This window comes from Poecilia reticulata, linkage group LG17, assembly GCF_000633615.1.
Source record: "Poecilia reticulata strain Guanapo linkage group LG17, Guppy_female_1.0+MT, whole genome shotgun sequence".
Lineage (NCBI taxonomy): Eukaryota > Metazoa > Chordata > Actinopteri > Cyprinodontiformes > Poeciliidae > Poecilia > Poecilia reticulata.
The window spans coordinates 21,182,800-21,199,567 of record NC_024347.1 but is presented as its reverse complement, the minus strand read 5'-3'; the positions used below and the strand labels follow the sequence as shown (position 1 = coordinate 21,199,567).

The following is a 16,768-nucleotide window of genomic DNA, read 5'->3' as shown; positions in this document are numbered from 1 at the left end:
GCATACGCACACACACCACCAACACATGCACAGTCCAGCTCGAAACATAGATGTTCTGTCATCAATTCTGAACAATCTGTCTGCTCGCTGAGCTCAGCGGCTCAGGATGTTGGGGGAGTTTTAAGTGAATTTTGCCACTGTATGGTAAAATCCCTTGGCCACCTGGATTACAAACTCTAGTCCTTTAACTCATGCCAGTATAAATCCGTGTTAACTCGGATTTACCTCTGGCATATGAATTCTCAATCTGCGTAAGCTTTGTTTGGAATGAGTCGAACATAAGTATTTTGTGCCGTTAAGGATGCCCGGTGGTGAATTTTTCTTTTTTTTTTTTTTTCCGATGAAACACACACTGTGGAGATGGTTYGGGACTAAATTAGTTATTAGAACAACTTGAGAGGACTCAGGCAGAGTTTTATTACAGTCGATGTGTGACACCGGTGCGGCCCTTCACATCCAGGTGGAAGTGCGTAACACTGCACTGTGAAAGCCATGTAACCAAGGCAACCAGCATAAACTCAGAAAGGGTACACTGTGAACAAGAGTTTAAGCTACAAATAAGCATTTGGGTCACTTATGGAAGATCTTGTTTTCTTGCACTCTGAAGTTAAAAGGTTAACAATAAATTGAAAATTGTATTTTGAGAATAAAGTCTAAATGTTTACAAAAGAAAATCAGTCGAAAGTCAAAAATGAAAGTATAAAGTCAACATGTTTGAAGTAATCAAAATGCTGAAACTCCTGTGTTCTATTAAAGCATTTTAATTATTCATGATGGAGCTACTGCTGGTCTTTTTGTTCRATTTATTGACCGCAATTTTATAATCATTTCCTCTTCGTCCCAGCTTCATTCACAATATTTAGTATTTAGTGAATACTTTTTTTTTTTTTACATTTTTAATTTTTTTATGCACGTAATAATAACTTTTCATCTGACCATTCTACTGAATTAATCTTGCAATTGAGTCTTTTTATACTGGAAATAGTTTATAAAGTTTTTCATGTCATTATAACTTCTTGAAAAATTGTCTTGACCTTTAATTTTGTAATTTTTGTCATTTACATTTTTGGTTGAAAATTTTTTTTTCTTTTTCATTTAAACTCGTTTCTCATTATTTGGACTTTTCTTGGAAGTGTTTTGACTCTTTTTCTTGTAATTTTGGCTTGTCTTAGAGAAATCAGTTTGACTTCTTGAAAAATTATTTTGACATTTTTATTGTCATTCCAACATTTCTTCAAAAAAAATATTTAGACTTATTTTTTGTTATATTTGGGTGTTTTGATCAATTTCTTGACTCAAAACAGACCATCAACAAAGAAACCCTTGCTATTGTTTTCTATTCATCTACCGACCTTTGTACTCTGTCTTTGTAAACTGGCCCTTAACATTTATATTTACTTTTTAAAACATAAATCCGGGTCTGCAACCAAAGCCATTGTGATAAAATAAAACATGGCAAAAGCAGCCTGGAGGATCTAAATTAAGTATTATCCAATCTCTAACACTCACACACACACACACACACCCACACAGACACACACACAGACACACACTTCTGAGTTAAGCCAGACTATTTTGTACTTAAAAGGTTAGCAGGGCTGTTTTGTGAGTTTGATCTATGCTTGCCAAATCAGCAGATGGTCCATGAATATGATTATATGCATCAATAAAGGGAGTAATCTTTGACAAAATGTAAATTTGACTTAAGTCCAGGCTTTAATATACACCATGGACTTTAACCCACTTTCGAGCTTGACACAAGAGCACGATATGCCAAGGCACTTGAATTTTGTACACTGATGTTCTAGTCTAGTGCTACTATTCTGGGGATTTGAAAAACAGAGCCAGGCAGTAGGTAAAAAAGATCCACACAGTCTAATTTGCCTGTGTATGGGGAATAGGCATCTTATATTGCTAAGTGTGCAACTGAGCAGTTCGGTAATTGATTCAAACTGAGCTTGAGTGCTTTACAAAACAATCTTTTGAGCAGCCCTCCTCTTTTCTAACACTCACAAACACTTTGCTTTTAGGGTAAACCTTAAAAAAAAAGACTAAACTACAAAACTAAACTAAAACATCTTAGAGTTTTAGCATCAACCAGTATTATTTATTGAACAGAAAACAAGTCTTGTAGACAAGAAAATAAAGTTAACAGCTAACTGAAAGTTTAAGCAGCAATTCAGAAGTTAAAAATGACAAACTAAAACGTGCTAGTCTTACCCTGAGTCCCTATTTAAGAAATAAAATAAAATGAATAAAGCATYCCCTGTTATTGACCCGGTCATTAATCCACTTATCTGAGCCTGAGGCTTACACAGCACAGCGCATCCTCACGCAGACAAACAGAATCACTTGTCTCCCCGACGTCTGAACGCTGTCGTGTTAACATGTCCGACAGGGCAGAATCACAAGCTTGACTTACCATGCCCCTTTTAGCCTTTGTTTTTCATCTCTCGGGGACATCAGGGAGGAGACGGAGCAGAAGGATATCGAGGTGGGGTTACGGGGTAGTCCACGGTGTCGCTGCTGCGAGAGCGCGTTTGGTTGTCGCGTGTACGTGTGTGTGCGTGTTCGTGTGTGTGTGTGTGTGTGTGTGTAGAGACACTGTGATATTCCCCCAAAATGCTTTTTTTTTTTCCTTTCTTTTTTTTTTTCAGGGTACCCTTTGTGTCGTTTACTTAACAACCAATCTCATTAGCTGCTGGGCTACAGTGGGCTGAATTATTTTCTGTGTAAATACAGCACTTGGTGATCCTCAAGGTAAAACCTCTAAAGGTTCTTTTTATGACATAAATCACAGATTCATATCAGAATTAAGAACAAGACTCGTTTCTGGAAAAAAAAAAAAAAAAAAAAAAAAAAAAAGAACTAAATGCAACAGTTATCGCTGCCTTTAGGTGAGAAATTTCACAATTAAAATTCATAAGTGAAAGTATATCACTTTAATAAAATAATTTATATATTCATGCAGTCTTAATTGATTATGCTTAAATGAAATAGAGAGAATTGGTCCCAGGATTTGGAAGTAAATTATGTGAAAATAAGTACAAAAAGTGTCCCCATAGTTTGTGCAAATATTTATTTTAATTTTTTTTTCATATGTTTATTTTAGCTGTGCCTGGTGGTGCAGAACGCCTAGAAAATGTAGCCATTGTAAGTACTTGAAGTCATGACAGCTGTCTATAAGCATAAGGGACATGTCTATTGGCCAACTTGACCCTTGTTAGAAAACAAAACAAATACAAAAAGAGAATACTGCAGCCTGGGACTGCCGAGCCGGGTCACTGGAGATTTTCCAGACAAACGCCGCACAGAGGAGGGGAGGGGAGGAAGAATAAAAAGGACAGGCTCAGAATCTCATTTTAACAGACCGCACACAATCTGGGCTCCCACAGAACTATCTCTGCCTGACCGCTTTCTATTTATCCCTTATCAGTGTTTACCAACCGCTAGTTTTCTTTCATTCACACTGTGAGGCAGTTCTCTTACTATCAGTCAACAGCTGACACCGTGGAACAGCCTCAAAGGCAAGAGGAAGGGATCAAAACTAAACCAAAGCTGTTTAAACAATACAACAGAGGAAATAAATTCATAAATCCTAATTCTTCCCAACCCACGAGGGTATAAGCAGATCCTTTATAGTTAGGCCAACAAACAAAACCGCAGCCAATGAGGTACATTACAATCAAGGTATATTCTGAAATATATTTAGAAAAAAAAATTACAAATAAAAAAAAATCCAATATATTATTAATTGGAAGGATTTTACAGGCTTGTCCTGTCAAGCACATTTACGAATTAAGTGAAAGGATTTTTTCTTTTTGTTTTATGGTGTTTTTAGGAAAATCCCATCTGATTAATCATTCTAACATTTTCACCAYAAAAAGGTTTGGAAATGTATTTTATGTCTGCACCACCTAAAGATTAACACAATTTTCAAAATCTTAAAGTTATAATAAAAATACTTAATTTAACRCATCTTCTCTGGAAGAGACAACTTTTAAATAAATTTGGTACCAGCGTAAAATATGTAATTAAGACCTCGATATTTACCGTGTTTGTTTCTTTTTAGCTGTATTTTCTTAATGTGCAAAACATATTATACAATGAATTTTACATCTAACCAGTTTTAAACAAACTCACAACTACTTTGGATTACTGCCTAAAATGTCAGTGCTACAGTATGGTTAGACTAAAAACCAGGAGCTACAAATCCCGCTATTGCGCTACAATTTTYCCTCTTTAGGATACACAAACAGCACTATTTTTACTGCAGTGCTTTTTGCAAAAGTTAAGCAATTAATTACATTTATCCGATCACCAGCTGCTCAACAGCAGATGGATCATTTCTGAAAACCTTACTTGAACCAAATCCACATAATTCATTTTYGGGATTAACTGGCTGAAGTTTGAGTTGGGGGCGAAAACAGGTAACACGATGTGTTTTAAATCGGTTCTTATTTGTGTGATTCTGTCAGGCTGCCCAGAAGACACGTGGATTAAAATTTCCAGAACAATAAGACATTTTTGACAATTACGCCTAAAACTGCTTTTTTTWATTTTAATTTAGTCAGAGTAAAGAAAGATCTACATTTCCCATGCAGTTGCTGTGCGTTGTCCAACAATGTGGAGGACTTAGTAAGTTTCTAAATCGGTTTCCTCTTACAGCAGGTACCATGGACAGTTCCTTGACGGCAAACACCGGTTACATTAACGTGTTGTGTAGCAACTAACATCCCTGGGCTTTGAAGAGGAAGGAGTGTGGATGAGAGAGGAGTAATGTCTTTTACTTATCACTGCTGTAACACACAGACCTGCCACAGCCCTTTGCTGCTTTCATAATTAAAACAAAGTGTAGAGGTGCAACTTTGAAAGCACTTTCTTTCTGTTTCATGAATGACTGGCTGAACTTTTTCCAGTAATGTCTCGGRTTTTAAGGTTTTAGCCGTATTTGTGAATTTAGGTGTGTGTTAGGAAACAAGCTAAAGAATAATCATATTTCCGAAGAATTGGAATATATTGGACGGCAAAATATGCAGACCCCCCCCCCCAGAAAACTGTGCACGTRAAATGTTATTTACAACTTAGATATAGAGGTGATAATCTGCTGAAGTTTTAAAGTCATCCAGCAACATATTTACACTTTTCTCATTCTTCTCTTTTGTTTTTTCAAAAAGYCCTCCTTTTGCCAAACAAGAGTCAACTTAAAGTCTGTTCGTACGGGGTAGCTGAGGAGCCATTAGTGAGCTGCGAGTTACTGGTAAATCATGAACTTTTCTAGCTAGCATCCAGCCTCCTGAATCAATAGTTACTCTGGAGACTGCTGAGTGGTTCGACCCCACACACTTTGTTTAAACCTAAGTGTTGTGCACGTCTGACACTAAAAGTTAACCTCTCGACTGAATTATTATCACTGCAGGTTGAGGATTAGCATACCTTTTCAAACTTAAATGCGATTACCAGGCAAATAATTGCAGAAATTTAGTGTTGTTTCGCCCTAGCTGAATACTCTTCAGAACATGTGAGGCAAACKGATTTGTAATTTACTTTATGGTCACAATTTGGATAGTTTTCAAACTTCCAATACAAATTATTTGAAAGCCAGAACAAGAGGCAATAAAGCACTTGCCTGACTGCTCAAACATGTTATTGGAACAGAAAGTAAATGTTTAAGTGCATTAGGCTCAGTGGTCTTGTATGTACAGCTGTCACTGTCAAAGCCACAGGCAACCTGACAACGCTTTGTCTCCACACACAATGCGAACATGTGTTCTTCTAAGACAAGCTTATTCTCTGCACAAACGCGACGGATCTAATCTGGGGAGACAGTATCTCATGCTATCTGGATGATCAAAAATAGGTCATGCCTCTCAAAAAGCAGTTTGAGCCATTTAATCTCCTCTCAAACTGTCTGAAACCTGAACAGAAGCTGCGCTTGCTTTCCAGCAAAGATTTTGAAAATGCCGGTTTGTAGCAGACATGCAGTGTTCACCATCAGTTCAAGATTTCTTTAAATACCCCCTGACCTGGTACAAAACAATTGCCAGCATAATTCTTTTTTCTTTTTCTTTTTTTTCTTCTTCTTCTTCTTCTTCTTCTTTTTTCTTTTTCTTTTAATTTTCACAGCACAAGTTAAGCAGATGGGTGAAATCTAACTGTGAATCTGAATAAGTTTCCATCACTTGTATATTTCAGCTCCCGCGTTAGTCCTGACCAGACAGCATCTACAASAGCATCAGCTAAAAGCCCTGTCATTATACGCGCGCAAGACGGCGGATCAGTGATAATAAATGCTGACCAAACAGTCAGTATAATAAATAAAAAGAACTTTGACACCAACCTATTGCTGTGATCCAAAAAGTTTGATTTTCTCCCAGTCTCTTGATAGCTGAGCTGGTGCTGCGGCTTTGAAAGGTAGTCCCCAGGAATATGACATACTGTGCCTTTGACAGCCTCGAGATAAGCACCTGCGTTCGGGTCCCTTTTTACGTCACACCTCCCCATTCACAGCCCTTCAACATGATGCACATTTGCACATCAACAGCCACCAAACCCCCCTCCCCCTGCTCTCCCCTCCCATCCCTCCTCGCTCTACTCCCACATCCGCAAAAAAAAAAAAAAAAACACAAACAGGCACACAAGGAGGCAGATGCGCGCACTAGCCTCCACTCAGGCGCGCGGACGCGTCCACAGACACCACAGATTGTTTGTTTTTTTTTCTTATGTGAGCTCACGGRGGATGAAACTTACACCCAGGGTCACACACAGAGGTGATCTTTTTCTCTTCCTCCAACTCTGTCAGGTTTCTTCTATACATCAGTTTTTATTGTGTGCTTAAAAAGAATAAACTTTCACTTGCTTTGTGGTAAGACCGGGGCATATGCCCTCCCATGCTCCTCATACATCACTCATCATGCAAATGAGAGGGAATGTCACTCCTCAGCAGCAGATGGCCAGGGACGATAACAATGGCTCAACAGACCAGTTYCAGTGTCTATGACTTTATCGCTACGACAACAACAAAAATAGATGACATGAAAAGTTGATTTCAGAGTTAAGTCAGATTTTTCCTCCTTTTTAACGTTGGTAACTTTCTCACTCTTTTTCAGCTAAACACAGAGATTTAAATTTTTTTAAGAACGTTCTGTTTTTATAAAGGGATTTTTGGTGACTTCAGTAGCCTCCTGGGATTTTACCTGCTGGGTGAGAATTTAGAAGGGTCTGGGTCAATTCACCCCTTCGCCAACTGGTCTCCCCATTTTGCAGCCACTCATTGCCATTTTSATCCTTCCTATTTCCATTAGCCCTGTAGATTGGTAAACAAACCCTTTCACACCCATGTTTTTTACCCAATGCTGTTATTTTTTTATTGTAGTTTGGTATTTTCGTAAGCCAGATCCAAAAGACCACAAAATGRTTAAAASTCACATGTWGCTTAATTCAATTGTATGCTGTTGCTTAAGGACTTTACATTGAACTCTGTTCTGCTTTATTTCAGTTCTGATTCCTCTTAGAGTCTTTTGACTGATAGACAATATGACACACTATTGTGCCTGGTGAAACTATAAAAATTCTAAGGCTATGTTCACACTGCTGGCAAAACTGGACCAGATCCGACTTTTTCACCTACATGTGAACCGTGTCTAATTTTTTTAAACAGTGTGAACAGCAGAAATCTGATTTTTACAATTAGATCCTAGTCACATTTATAGAAGGTCCTGTATGTCATTAAAGAGTCACATTTCAGTCTAGTTTTATGTTATTGTGTGTAAAGAGGAGGGAAACGGCTAACTCAGACGTAAACTTTGGATGAAACAGGCATAGTAAATGTTGTGACTGTTTCTCTGCTTAATAATCGCTTGCTRACATCTTTGTTTAGATTTGAAGGTTTCAGTTGAGTAACTTCATTTACACAGAGCAACATTTAAATTTGACTGAAAACTATCTCGTTTATATGCTATRACTTGCTATAAAATCAGTCTTCTTCAAAATAAAAGTAATTACGAACATGAGAGCAGACATCACTGAAGGAGCTAGCCACAGTTGTTTGGCTCAAATATCACGGCTATTTCAAAACTGACACATGTATTAACATGTAGCATCCATATTTASTTCTGTAGGTATGTTTTTTGATAGTAAAGTCACATTTTCTTCTACTAATGAAGAACACTTCAGGGCCATAGACTGTTCGAACTAGAATCTGATGGTGGCCTCATTAAAATTAGTATGTGAACAACCATAATAAATAAAAATTGGAATTGAGTATAATGTGAGCAGAGAGACACTGTTGACAGATTCTTTTGGAGTCATATGATTACATTTCTCATAGTAGATGAACATTAATACATAGGAAAAAAATWACTTTTAATAGTTAGCTGTAAAGGTAATAGCGCAGCATCAAAACTGGAAAGCTACAAAATAGCAAGGGAAAAAATAACCACCACACTTTTAGGGCTTTTAGGGCCTCTGGGTTCTAGGTTCTGGAGGTAAAAAAAAAAAAAAAGTCTTATAAATGGATGTTTTGTAAACATGTCGATTTCAAAGGAATAGAAGYTGTAGCCATTAAAAGCAATAGTTTAAAAAATTTCACGTAAAGAATGCAACTATTTAAAAACTCTGACATTGTAGCACCGCCTCTAACATCATCCTCAAACCAAAGCAGATCCGACATAACAAGAGGAAGCATAAGCTCACAGTCTTGTTTATTGTTTTTAGTGTATTTCAGTGATGATAGCATAATGTAGGCCTGGTATAGTTATCATAATATTTATGTAAAAATGAAAGTGTATTAAGAAAAGAAATGACAATATTGTCTTTATAAACAACTTTTAAAAAATGTTTAGAGCTTTTTAGAAAAAAACAAATACAGAAAATTTATTTTCATTTGAAAAAGGCATATAAACCTAGGGGTTTATGTGCATTTAACCAGCAATCTATTTTCATTTGCATGTGYAAAAAAAAAGACAAGTAAGGCAGCAAAACTGGCTCCAGCCCAGGGGGCTACATGCTCTTAAATCCGACCCTGATCGMAAACATTACATGACTTGGAATAAACTTTAACTCCTAAACCAACATAAACACATGCATGCAAACCCATTCAATAAACAAGACTATTATTGAAAGGCTCATTTATTTTTGGAACTTTATCACAAAGTGAAACAAATTATACATATCAACTACGCACAGATGGATCATCATATTCCTGCTACGATGTTTTCCCACTTAAAACTACTGAAAACATGACATTTAAAATTAAAATACTGCGTCAAACCAATAAAATAGATACTATTTTTTTTAAAACACAATATGGTCTGTAAAGTATGTTTAATATCTGCTTGAAGGTCATTTTTGGAAGTTACATTTAATCTGACAAACGAGACTCATAGGGACATCTGATTCACTGAATATGAGCATAGACGTGGACATACTATTAGCATGTGGAGTAGGTTTAAATCATTTACCTTATAAGTTCCACTGAAAAGCAAGAGTTCTTTGGTGACTGCACAAACCCTCCTGCACAGCGGTTATGCAAGTAATTAGGTGTAATTCGTCCCCGTAGGCCACTTGAGCCCCCCCCCGCCCCCCCTTCCCGGGTTAGTTCATGCGTTCGACAAGCCTGGACAGGGACAGGGAGGACTAGAAAGAACAAGAGGGAAAAGCAGAAAACATAAATGCAGCTTCTTTTTTTTTTTTTTAACACCTCCCCACCCAAAAGTGATGTCACCCTGCGTCCTGCTGACTCCTGTTCATACAAACCCCCATGGCGGAGAGTAAACAGTGGAAGCGTTTAGCAAACAGGGCCAGATTACAATGACAAAGGCAACCACACTTCTGGGTGGAGCCTGGGGGTGGCGGGTGGGGTCGGGTGGGGGTTGCAAAAGAGGGGAGGCACAGGGTTTTAAATAAGTGATAGCCCCCCTCTTCAAGATCCCCCCAGCTGATGGTGAGGGGCCACCCAAACATGAATTTCTATTGGGGATATGCCCCTCCTCCCCCTTGTCACCACCATCGCCACCCCTTGTCCTCAGGGGACTGACGTGAGAACACAATATGTGATAATAATGAATTTTCAGTTCTCTTTTTTTTTTTTTTTTCTGTGATTTGTGCACTTGGTTATGCAAGGCCAGGGACTTGAGGACAGAGAATATCATTACTTAAGGTTTGGCAGTTGATCATCACCTTGTTTAATGCCTCATTTAAAAGTCAAATTTTTAACTGTCTTTGAGAGCCAATCCATGCTACGCTGTGAAAAAGACATACAAAGAGAGCAGACGTGCTCCAGTTTACCCTCTTTCCCACCATTTGTCTCTTGTAACTGTACAAACACATCAAAGTGAGGAATAATCTAAGAATCTTATTAAATAACATGTTCTTTGTCCGCGAACGCAGACAATCTCACAAGCAGCTTGTTCGAGGGATGATTATTTCATGTTCCGGACTGTTTGAGGCAAAAGAAATCAACTTATGTTAAGCAATCATGACACACTGTGAGAGAACAACATATTGAGGGCTACACAACAACGCCATTACAAAATGTTACATTTTCTTTTAGCCCCAACATCTGTTCGAATCTAAAAAGAGAGCGAGAGGGAAAACTCATTCAGAGCCGACTCACAACATAAACTAGTGTTTTGTCGAGCTATTTCATCCGCTGAAAATGTGGGCATAACTGGAGAGAGCTGATGGAGAAATGAAAGAGGAGTGGGTTGGACAAAATTACATGTCAAACAAGGGTTCACATTTAAAAAGTCCTGCTCATATTTGTAGAAAGTGTTTGATTGCATTTAGAAAGGTATTACAATGGGTCACATCTGTGTCTAAAAGCTTTTTGCATTCTGCTGCAAATTATGTAAGCAGAGCGAAGTGTCACGGCACCCTGTTGTTTTTGAGCACTATACCTTCCTCCTGTGAAACCTACACAAATATGTTTAACTCGATTCTTCTAATGCACGACAGGATCAAAATGTCAGCGGCGCAACTTCAGCGAACCCTCTCACTCAAAACACGCCGCCTGGTAATTTCGACAAAGCAAACATGACTAATTTCRCATGGCAGCCCGTGCAGCCAAATAACAATGCACATCCACCCTGCCATTCAATGAGACAGATGTGTACAAATCTCTATCAAACTGTGGTTAATTTCTGCTATGATGCTTCAAGCCTTGGTCTAAAATGACAGATTCTTCTTGGTGTTGCTGAACCCTCATTGTGTAACCACTTGATGCCTGCTTGTTCATCTCACAAAGTCGCATGAAAGGGGCTGAATTACATTTAAAAGAATATCTATTTGCATATGCAAATATGACGAGCCCAACATAAGTGCACGTTGATGTTGATATGGCTCCGGGACGTAGAAGTACATTTATGTTAATGTCAACAGACGGGGAATCTTCTTTTGAAAATACAGTGCATTTTTCATGGGGATCATTATCTGTCAGCATGTTTCATCTTAAAACCAGAAGTGATTAGATCAGTTCACAGGAATCCCCTTTGGGAGGAAAATTGCATGTGACCACAGGCAAACTTGCTGCACATTCATTTAATGTTCTATGAAGATGCTTTGATTCAATTTTGGACTTTTTCTATTCCGTTGTTCAAACCTGGTCATTAAAACCCGATAAAATGATTTTGGTCTGTAAAATGGTAACCCATTATTCAATTATAGATACTTCCTTCATTCATCAGCCCAAAATAAAAAGAACAGGAAAACTACAGCCTACAGCTATTTAAAAAAAAAAAAAAAGGCTACGGGTCAAGTTGCTCCTTTGCTGATTTGCACTGCTATTTCAGATCCCCGTGTTGCCATTCTGTCCCTTCCTAGTTCCATTTCAAACATATAATAAAATGTCTCTAACCCATCTACTTAAAACATTACATATCATTTTAAAAATACTTTCTAAGTTTAGTATTATCATTAATTATGGCAATAAACTGTCATTAAAATTTCTGAAATGGATCATTTAGTTTAAATGTATCCTATTTTATTTTAAATTGTAAATTTCATGTCACATCATATTTACATTGATTGTCCTATGAAATATGATAGCTTATAAGTCCTCTTTCAATATGAGGCTCTCATTTGAGTCTTACTTTCGTAAAAAAAAAAAAAACCATAGTTTCACTGCATCACAGTATTTAGATTAAGATAAATAGTCTTATCTAAATTCTGTTGTAAAAAAAACAACAGAAAAATAACTACAAAGTGACCCATTAATATAAGAAGAATTAAGTAATCTATGATATTTATTAATAAATACAAAGACACACCTGCTAAATTTGGCAGTTTTCAAATGCTTATTATGCATTCTTGSTGTTCTGTTCTTTAAAAATTAACAAGTTAAACAATCAGATAAGAGCTGCATAGTTAGTGGGGCTATCTACTCAGGTAAACTGCAATCAGTTACGTAACAGACTAATTGCCTTTGCTTGCCAATTATAGCTTTAAAACTGTATTACCTTGATAAGAGTCACTTTTTCTATTATTTATTTAATGCTCTCAGGTGAGACTGTTGCATTGCAACCCAAAAGCCACAGATTATGTTTTACAAAATATGGGACAAAGATCAAACCTCCGAAGTTATTAAGGAGAATTGAAACGCAATGCACACCATTGTACAGATCTTTCTCTTCCAGAAACAGATCTGTGCAAACCTATCAACGTATTTGAATTTGTATGTGTCAAAGAAACTAGGGAAGGGCAAATGGCTCTAGCCAAGCGGCCCCATGTTATTAAATCCAACTCGGATTGCGTTGTATAAGTAAAAATTAAACTTATGAATCTCATTCACAGAAGAGAGACTTTAACTGTGATCCTTCTAATCAGAGGAAGACATTATGAACTTGAATACCAACTAAGGCTTCGGACTACAGGTCTTAATTCTAAGAATCCAAGCTGCAGTGGGTCACAGCTGGTTGGGAATTATTGTCTTCAACCAAGAGCATCTGATTGGTTACATTAAACAAATCGATGCTTGGCTGGTCAGTCAGTGTCTTCTATTTTATAAGCGAGAGGCTGACTTTGTTGTGTCATTGAGAGGTGAGGTGCAGATCTGGGTGTCTCTGGGGGTCCCTGCCTCCCCCCCATTTTACCCAGGCAGRCTCACAATGCAGCAGACACGCCTATGAATGAGGAGATAGGAGCTTGGGTGCTTGGCCAAAAACGAGCCACTAAACAATGGTAACAGGTGTGTGTAATGTGTGCTTTGATAATGACCTTGGTGGCCATAATAGTATGTCTAGACACAACTAAAAATAAGCATTTTTGTCTGGAGTCCTCACTGCTAAAAAGATAAGATACGGGAGGTGGAGATGATTAGTCTGTAAAATAAAATTAAAAATTAAAAAATTGCCTCAGCTTGACGTCTTCAAGGAAATATGATTTTCTATGACACTACAAGCACAAGGGGCTTCAAAAAAGAAAAAAAAAAGTTAAGCCTATCACTCAAAATATTTGTATAATAAGCTAAAATTATCTTGAGTATTTGGAGATATGCTCTTGAATAAATAGAAAAACCACCATTAACATGGATGGCTTGCGATTTCTGATTGCGCCAGATACAGGAAGCTTTGTGACATAAACCAAAATGCAAATGCCCTTTGAACAAAACAAAGAAATTGATTATGAAGTAAGTTTCTCCAGCACAAGTAGCCGCCTTTGAGTGATTAATGGGGGCGGGTCATTGATTTGCTTTTGTTTAGGATCTTGGTTAACTTTCTAGATACACAATTATAATTTGTTTCCAAACAATAAATCTAATTTGGCTTGAGCGCGTTAAACTTCCGTATGGCCTCTTCTGTGTTGTTTTACATCTGAAATGGGTTGTTATCAAAAAAGCACGGCGCGCTGTCTGCTGTTTCTGTTTATATTTGTTACCTTTCTGATTAGATATTGTTTTTCTCAGTGTATTGGAAGGTGGGGCCCTTTTTAAGAATCAGAGTACTTGTTTCCTGAGATGCTGTGTGACTTGTCTGTGATAAGAGTTAATCCCCCAGTCATACATCATCTTTCCTGATGCCAAATGCTGTCTTCATGTTGTCTGAAACATGCCAAAAAGTGTTTATAGAGTGAGCTCCGAGTGATCTTTGTACAAGCAAAAGGTGAGGAGAATGTTTTTGGGATACTGCAGCACAATGCACTTTATTTTTCTGCGTATTTGCAAGTCAAATTACGGTGTTACAGACCAGATTATTGAGAGGATTTTTTTTTTTTTCCTCCAGCTTTAAAACTTTGAAAACTTCCACAGATCCAGACATTTATACTTCCCGATTTCTCGCATCATCTCTCCAAGATAGTGATAATACGATTTCTGTGTTTTTTGCGCTGTTGAGAAACAAACTGGATTATGAGCAGATCACTACATAAACAGCTTTCTAAAAGGAGGCAGCTATTTTAAAAAAGGCTGAAGAAATGCAAAGAGGGATTTAAATTTTAATTTGAATTTATTCCAGCAAGTGAAAGGTTCTTTTGAGAGGGGATTTCAGCAAAGATGATGGTATTTAAAAGTGATAAACAAGCATCTAAACCTCCAGTGRAAAAACAGTCATTTTGCCTCTTCTTTCTAGTGTAGGGGGGGAATCAGGCTCGCTTTGGTCACATCCAAAAAAAATAAGAATAAGTAATAGTCGTAATTAAAATGTAAATAAGTGAGATTCGTTGAGATTTTTCAACTGATTTCTCTCATAATTTGTGCAATTTACATTTAGTCTTGACACACCTTGTGGCTCTGAATGAAAAGCTTATATGTCCTCAGGTGCAAATTCCTCCTCTCTGTGTACTTGGCATTGCATGTTTTATACTATATTGGATGCTTAAAAAATATTTCACACTTATCACATGCAATTTACATCACAACATGACAGAGAAACACCAGGCAAAGTTCAAAATTAAATGCCTTACAAATCAGAATTTGTGTTAATTACGGGTTGTTGGTTTTGTTTCCGGGGAGTACATCTGGGAAATTTTTTTTTTWAAAATCGCATTTTTGGGGGGAGAGTGATTCACTTTGGGCAGCCACACATCAAATTTGTGTGACAAAGAGCGATTAACCAAGCCTGTCAACTGTTATATTTGTAATATGTGGATTATAATGCTGTGACTGGATTTMAAGTGTGTCTATTCTCCTGCGGATGACCACTAAACTTAAGCAGAGAAACCTATGCCACACAAGAAAGACAAAGAGTTACATCATTTTTGTAGAACAGTTAATCCGATCATGGACAGTGTGTGTGCATTTGCTATCTTCGGAAAATGCCAGCAAAGGCGCTAAGTAAACCTATTTTACAAGACTCCCTCACAAGGATACAGTGCCAGTATCGGGATAAAAATTTCACACAGCAGCATGGCTCAGTCACATAACCTAAGCAGGCTTAGGAAAATGGAACACAACAAAGTGTTGCACTTTCTTCCCCGCATGTCTTTTACTGCACACACACACACAAAAAAAAAAACTGTTCTCAAATGACTGATGTGGAGTTTCAGCGTGAAAGCCAGCGAGAACTAATGGCTGAATAGCATGGAGATACTGTTGTTGATGCTCAGAGTTGTTTAAAATGGTAGATTATGGAAGTGTGCACCTGGCATTCTGTGGACTAGCCTGGCAACACTCCTCCCTTATAATTATAATGAACACACAGTAATTCAGGGTTGAGGCTGAAATACGAATGATGTCCTTTGAGACAGCTTGTTTTAATGGCTATGCAGAAGAGTTCCTAGAAGTGCAGATGGCAGATGCAATGCCTTTGAAGCTGTTTACAGATTGTGCACAACAAGGTATGGAAAGACCCCTAGTGTGAGGCCGTATTACTTTAGTGTCCTCCTCAATTATACCGTATGTTAATCGATGTAGAGTACGTACTGTAAGAATACAGGAATACTGATACCACATTGTGAAAATAGGGTGATTAGTGCATTTGTGTGGCAACACATTGAACTTTTAAGTATTACATTGCAATTTYATTTCACTCAAATAGTCCACTACGCTGATTTTGTCCACACGGGGGTGTGTGTGTGTGTGTTTTCACGGGTTCGCATGCAGAATTTAGTACAGGTTAGTTTTTGTTATTTTAACCTACTGAAATACATATGTTGCCTTAACACAGGAGATGAAATTCTTCAAAAAGGAGAAAAKAACAAAACAAAAATGTATGCCAGACACAGACAAGACCAGAGCTAATTTTTTTGTGCTGTACTGTTTATGCCGTCTACATATTCATCAGAGCAGTACTTTAACCAAAGAAAGTCTGAATCAAAGTTTGACGGTGTTAACACAAAAATTAAAACAAAGGTGTAAGATCTAACAGTCTTTTGTTAGTTTTTTTGGAGCAGGAGAACAAAGGTGGGTATTGACAATAACTCTTTAAATCAACAAGTCATTTTTGAGTCAATTCCAAGTTGTTACGAATTCAGCATCTTGACTTTCACCTCTCCCTCTGAGTCAACACATTACACCTGTTTAATTTCCCTTGAATCATTTCACGCCCATTTTACAATAGGTTAATCTGGGTCAGTAGGCTACACAGCTATGGGGAAGACTAATGACTTAACAGAAGTCCAGAAGACATCCCCGACACCCTTCACAAGGTGAGTCATTGCTGAAGAAGCTGGTTGCTCAAAGGTTCTGTATAAAACATATTAATAGAAAACTGAGTGGAAGGAAGACACAAAAATGGATACTAGACATGGGCTACAAATGTTGCCCTCCCCGTGTCAAGCCTCTTCTGAACCAGAGATTATCTCCAAAAATTTTAGTATTGGATGAAGAAAAAAAAAA

At 37.6% G+C, this 16,768-nt stretch overlaps 1 protein-coding gene across 6 annotated transcripts in view; it reads right to left on the bottom strand.

Moving 5' to 3' along the window:
- st18 (ST18 C2H2C-type zinc finger transcription factor) overlaps positions 1–16,768 on the bottom strand; it is a 48,558-nt gene that overhangs the window by 29,367 nt on the left and 2,423 nt on the right. For 2 of the 6 annotated variants that reach the window (XM_017310126.1, XM_008434256.2), the window contains exon 1: positions 6,341–6,568. The exons of 3 other annotated variants lie outside the window; for them this stretch is intronic. The gene's annotated coding sequence lies outside the window, so the exon portion shown is untranslated. Of the gene's footprint in view, positions 1–2,422; positions 2,592–6,340; positions 6,569–16,768 lie in introns of those variants that run through there. One more of the 6 variants, XM_017310127.1, reaches the window with a different exon arrangement.